This window comes from Lathamus discolor, chromosome 2, assembly GCF_037157495.1.
Source record: "Lathamus discolor isolate bLatDis1 chromosome 2, bLatDis1.hap1, whole genome shotgun sequence".
In the NCBI taxonomy this organism is placed as follows: domain Eukaryota; kingdom Metazoa; phylum Chordata; class Aves; order Psittaciformes; family Psittacidae; genus Lathamus; species Lathamus discolor.
This window is the reverse complement of record NC_088885.1, coordinates 86258006-86264324: the sequence shown is the minus strand read 5'-3', so window position 1 is coordinate 86264324 and position 6319 is coordinate 86258006. Positions and strand designations below refer to the sequence as shown.

Here is a 6319-nt window from a genome sequence, read left to right as displayed (position 1 = left end):
GGATCAGGCTCTTAATCACATGCCCACTTACTGTAAACATTCACCATAGAAATGCTGCAAAAATAATACGACCAATTTTCCTCTTCCCAATCCCTTCTTCTCCTTGTAACCATACCAGCACTGCACAGCAGTGCAGCAGACAGGAGCTCTCCCTGACTGCTGCTCCAGTTGGGTTGGAAAGTGACAGAGCAGGTGCCTGGAGAGGTGTATGGGGTCTGCAGATTTGGGGATGCCATCGCCTGCATCTGCAGTGTTGGGGCTGCAAGTATGGTTGGGGAGTAGGGTTTGAGCTTTGGCTTTGGGGTGGGTTTGACAGAGGCAGAGTTGAGGCTGCTGCCAGCACAGGCATTGAAAACTATGGCCAAGAGGCAGACCAGCCCCAGGAACTTCTGGATGCATGGTTCCAACGGTGGCGTGTCTAAGCCCACGTGGTTGCAAATTGTGGTGGAGAGGCATAATCAACATGATGGAGGCCACACAGGGTTTGGCTGCTGTGCACTGGTAGAAAGAAGAGAGCCAGGGAGATGGACCTCTTGCTGCTTGTTGCTCCAGCAGGCTCTGGATGTGTGGGAGCAGCTGCCTGTGGAGATGTATGGCTACTGCCAAGGCAAAGGAGAAGTGTCAGTTGCACCATGTAGAGACTGGAAAACCCCTATCTATGAGAACTAAGACTCTGAATTGCAAAAGATTAATGTGGATGTTAAAAGGGACTCTCAAGGGCATTAGAAAGCCAAAACTTAGTCTAACATGGTATGAGACAGTTTTGTTAAGTCAACACCCTTGGGTTTTTGCTGTCTAATCCACAGAGGTTGAGCTGTTGAACGAAACTCCTTATGCTCTCAGTTGCAAAAGTGCACAGAGGTGTTGCCCTGCTCTGCACTTCCTGTTCAAAGAGAGGCCTTCATCAGCAGCAATTCATTTTCCACCCTTGCTTCACCAAATGGACATAAACTGGTCACTTTCTACCATTTTTCAATGCTTTTTGGAAATGAGAAGGATGAGAATGTGTTGGCTTCACCTGCACTCCTTAGAAACAGGAGGGACTTGCTTGGTCTTCTGCTCATTGCTGCAAGGTTGGACATCCTGGTCCTTCTTTATGGTTGTAAGGCAACACCCCAGGGTGCTCTTTCCTCCTTTGCTAGAAAGCCAGGAAAATTTGTGTCTGCTAACTCATATATTGTCAAGTAAATACAAGGAGCAGCTGCTAGCATGTAGGAAGAAGGATCTGCTAGGCATAGAAGAAGGCTGTCCAAAACACAGGGAAAGCATTGGACAAAAGGAGAAGTGGAATTTATCTGGTCCTCAGGTTTTTTCGAGTGGTATAAATATATGGAAGAAAATTTTTTCTGAAAAATCAGAAGGAAAGAAGGAAAACTATTAGGCAAAGATGTGACAGGATCAGCATCAGCTTACACCTTTTCGCTGTGGTAATGCAATGAAGAAGCATCACCTCCAATACAGAGAATCTCTTTCCTGACACCCACTCTAGAGCGACAAAGGTGCCACTTCCCAGCACAAGGCAAGAGCAGCACCTCTTTTCCTCTAACTCCTTTCCACTGCAAACAGGGACAAGAAGGCAGTGCTCAGATGGAACCAGCTCCATTTCCAACCATCATATAGTCCACACTGAAGAAACAACCATGAGTCATCCACTTCTCAAACCAGTGCTGAAAGGAGCAACTGCATTCTTCATCATCCTCGTTACAAGGTAACCTGCTCTGCTGTAATTCAAGGAACAGTCCAGTTAGAAAGTTTAGGTTTCAAAGACTAATTTCTCCAAAGCCAATAAAATCTGTCAAAAGTCTTTTTAAATTAGAAAATGCTGTACCAATGCTGACTCTTTCATATTTTAAACAGTGTAATCCTTGACACTAGAGCTGTTTTACCAAAATTTGGTAATTAAGACCAAGTGATGACATTTATACCAGCTAAGCAACAGCTGCAAAATCTACAACTACTGCTTCTGGCATAGATTATACATGCAATACAAGTGGAAACAGTTTACTAAACATCTGAACAAATTGTGGGGAGGTAAGGAGGCTGTTGCTCAAAAGGAATTAGAATGTGCAACTGGAAAAATCACAAAACCAGCACTAAGTTCCCAAGTCAGTGCAAAAGCTGAAATATTGATGTCATAATATCAGTTGTTAACCACCCTAGTGCCAAAAGAAAAGCCTTCAGTTCTTGCCCGAGAAGCCAAATGCTCCTGTGCTTCTGTAATGATGATCATGAATGTGGATGAATAGAAGTAGTAGTAACGAGATCCTGTACTAAGATACTACCCAAACCACTTAGAGAAATCAAAGATATATTGAGGACCTAAAGAACACATGGAAAAGCACAGGCATTTCATGCAGGGTTTTTACAAAAACACTTTTAGATAATGCCCATACTGTACATTAATAGACTTATAAATACTAAAATAGCTAAAATGCTCATCTAAATACTAGAAAGGCAAGTATGAAACCAACTGATTAGGAAGGATCAAAAATTACACAGCCTTATAACTCTGGACAGGAAGTGGCAGGTTAGAATTTAAAGCCTGGAAAATGAGGAAAGAGCAAAGTTTTAGGGAATGCTTTCCAGAATGCTTGGGTCATCACAAGTCACATATTCTCAAGTGAAACCACAGTTTTGTCAAAAATGTGGTGCAGTAGGCCTGGGGAAAGGAGACAATTTTGTAACAGTGGTAACAAGTACAGGTTAAAGTCCTTGGTCATTGTCATGAAAGGGAATATAGCCTTTAGAATGCTGAGCTGAGCTCAGAAAATGCTGTTTAAGAGTAAGGCTGGTAAAGCCAAGGGTTTTTAAGAGGGAGAAAACACAGAGATGGCATCAAATTACCCTTAGATAATAACTTCCCCAATACCTATGAAAGTTTCCATGTACTGAAGTGGGGAACACAAGCAGAATGTGTAAAACACTGAGGCATCCTGCATTGCTACTTGGCTTGTGGCAATGGTACCTCTAAAGAACAGCAATCCCAAGGGCTTACACACAGCCAGAAGACTAAACAGAGAGGTACTGTAAAGATCAAGCAAACAGAACAGTGCCTACTTGTTACCATTTCAATACTGCCAATATCAGGTCCCTGATAACCCCTTCATTTTACTGCCCACCCTCCAAATCAGTCCTTTTTTCCATACATAAGTAATGTAAATCCTTTCTGATACAACCATGCCATAGGGCCTTTCTAAACTCGAGTTTGCACACCTGCGTTGTGGTCACCTCAAAGTCCTCTGAGGTTTTTGGCCCCTGACTTCAACCTGCCAGTTTTGACTGAACCTCAGCTTCATTTCTTCTCCAACACTCTTCACTCTGCCCTCCCAAGTCATAGCAACCCTTAACAAAACCCTCAATTCCCTGCCTACATTAAATGTAAAAGAAGAAAAGAGCAGAGAAATTGTGTTTGCTACTTGCCAGCTATGTGGACTCCCCAGACTGCTCAGCTCTTTCTGCTCTTCCCTCTAGTGCTCCAGATGAGAGCACAGCATGGGGGATGAGGGAGATGAGTTCAGCATATTTCTCTGTCAGACTTAATTGGATGCTTCTGCTTCTGAAAGTGAGCAAGTAAGATACCAGAAGGCCCTTTAAAAAAGAATAAAAGCAAAAATTTAAACAAGACAGGGTCCAAAAACAGAGAGACAAGCTGAAGACCTGAAGGTCCCAGGTCTGATCAACACCCCAAATGCTTGAGACAATTCAAAACACTGACAAGCTACCCACCTTAATCAGACATTCAGGGAGAAAGGGTCAAGTTTAGGTCTTCTCAGGAGTAGCAATTAGGCTCCTGGCAGGACACAAAACCAGAGCCAGAAGCAATATATCATGAAGGACCTTTCGCAGAGATCAGCTTTCATCCAGAGAGCAGTGATGTTCAGTGGCCACACTGCCCCTGGTAGAAAAGGATGAGAAAAGAGACACCACCAACATTCAGAAGACAGAAGGAAATAAACAAGCATTTGACAGTGCAAACTACTGAAGAATGCTGCAGAAGCAGTCCTGAAAACTGATTAAGACAGCTTCTTCCACTGTATGCTGAAAAGTAGCTATCTGGCATCTTCAACATGCACATAAAGGCTGCTGTGGACATGACTTCACGATAGTAAGGTACTGCTAGGTCAGGTGTAACATTAAAGAAAAAAAGGGGGAAGGGGAAAGGATTCCATCGGATACTCCTGTCTCACTGAGTTTGTGAAGAAGATATGTACATTAAGTGTCAATATGGCATCTAAAAGCTGTGAGAAAGCAATGAGTGAGAAAAGTGGAATGTAAAAAGGACAAAGAACAAAAGGGTTAAATTTCTGTACAAAACCTGAGCTTGTTTTCTACACAGGCATTAACAAAAGAGAGCTAATGATAGCAAGAATGAAATCAAACAAATCAATGAACAGGACAACTGGTTCAGAGTTTACAAAATTAAAACTAAAAAACAAAACACTTAGGAAATCACTCAACTTTCTCTGCAAAATGTTCACTACTTAATACTATTATGTACAAAACATAGCATTGGCACTTTTCTAGGCCATCTTTGATTCAATATGTATACTATGTAGCTTTGGATTTGTGGAGATCTTTATGAAATGCATTTTGTGATTTCTAAAATGCTAGTTTCTAGCATTTTAATCAAACATCAGCCATGTAACAGAACTAACTTCACTTTTCTAAAACACAGTGCACATCAATATGCGGTATATACAGCATTCATTTCAGTCAGTCAATCAGAAAGCTGGGCAGCTGAAATGTGAAGTAAACATTCATTTGAGATAAAACTGGAAGTGGTAGATTTACATTTTAGTCACAGCGCTACACTCATCTACTGTGATCTTTCGCTAAAAAATACTAGTATTCTGCCCATTTTCAAAAGTATGTGCTTCATTTCACTTTTAAATTTACTGGTGTTTACTCCTGTAGCCCAGAAGTAATGAACATGGGATGACACAGGAATGCTCAGAACAAATTCAAGGTATTTTCCTGACAAAAATGTGTAGCTGACAGCTTCGCAGAATGGCAGGCGCCTCCATATGTGATGGGTTGACCCTGGAGGACACCAGGTGCCCACCAAAACTGCTCCATCACTCTCCTCCTCAACTGCATAGAGGAAAGAAAACATAACAAAAGGCTCATGGGTCAGGATAAGGACAGGGAGAGATCACTCACCAACTACTGCCATGGGCAAACCAGACTTAATTTGGGGAAATCAGTTTAACTTATTAATGATCAAATCAGAATAGGATAATGAGAAATAAATCCAAACCTTAAAAACACCTTCCCTCACCCCTCTCTTCTCCCCAGGCTCAACTTTACTCACAAGTTCTCCACTTCTCTCTGCAACAGCACTAAGGATGGGGAATGGAGGTTGTGGTTGGTTCACCACCCATTGTCTCAGCTGCTCCTTCCTCCTCAGGGGAGCACTCCTCACACTCTTCAGCTGCTTTCCCACAGCAGACAGTCCTCCACCAACTTCTCCAATGTGAGCCATTCCCATGGGCTGCAGTTCTTCATGACCTGCTCCAGCGTGGGTCCCTTCCACAGGGTCACAAGTCCTGCAGCAAACCTGCTTTAGCATGCTCTCATTTTTCCGTGGGCCACAGGTCCTGCCGGGATCCTCTTCCAGCACAGGCTTCACACAGGGTCACAGCCTCCTTCAGACATCCCCCTTCTCTGGTGCATGGTTCTTCATGGACTGCAGGTGGAGACCTGCTCCATCATGGACCTCCATGGGCTGCAGGTGCAGATCTGCTCCATCATGGACCTCCATGGGCTGCAGGTGCAGATCTGCTCCACCATGGACCTCCACTGGTGTAGGCTGATCTCTGCTCCACCACGGACCTCCATGGACTTCAGGTGGACTCTGCTCCACCATGGACCTCCATTGGTGCAGGTGGATATCTGCTTCACCAGGGACCTCCATGGGCTGCAGCTGGAGATCTGATCCACCATGGACTGCAGGGTAATCTCTGCTCCGGTGCCTGGAGCACCTCCTCTCCTTCTTCTGAGCTGACCTTGGTGTCTGCAGAGCTGCTTCTCTCACACATTCTCACTCCTCTCTTCAGCTGAAGTTGCTCCTGTGCAGTAACTTTTCCCCCTTCTTAACTCTGTTACCCCAGAGGTGCTGCCACCATCACTGATGGACTCTGCCTTGGCCAGCAGTGGGTCTGTCTTGTAGCCGACTGGCACTGGCTCCATTGCACATGGGGGAAGCTTCTGGCAGCTTCTCACAGAAGCCACCCCTATAGCCCCCCCACTGCCAAAACCTTGTAATGCAAACCCAATACAATATTTTAGGTCCAACTCATGAGCACATTAAGGATCTGAA

The 6319-nt window shown here is 44.1% G+C and overlaps 1 long non-coding RNA gene across 1 annotated transcript; it reads right to left on the bottom strand.

The window, feature by feature from the left end:
• Nucleotides 1-3426: 3426 nt before the first annotated feature.
• Nucleotides 3427-5605, bottom strand: LOC136009289 (uncharacterized). Its single transcript, XR_010610466.1, has 3 exons — nt 5312-5605; nt 3727-3895; nt 3427-3588 (listed from the first exon to the last, which is right to left on the bottom strand). It is a non-coding gene; the product is annotated as an uncharacterized LOC136009289 (long non-coding RNA).
• Nucleotides 5606-6319: the final 714 nt, after the last annotated feature.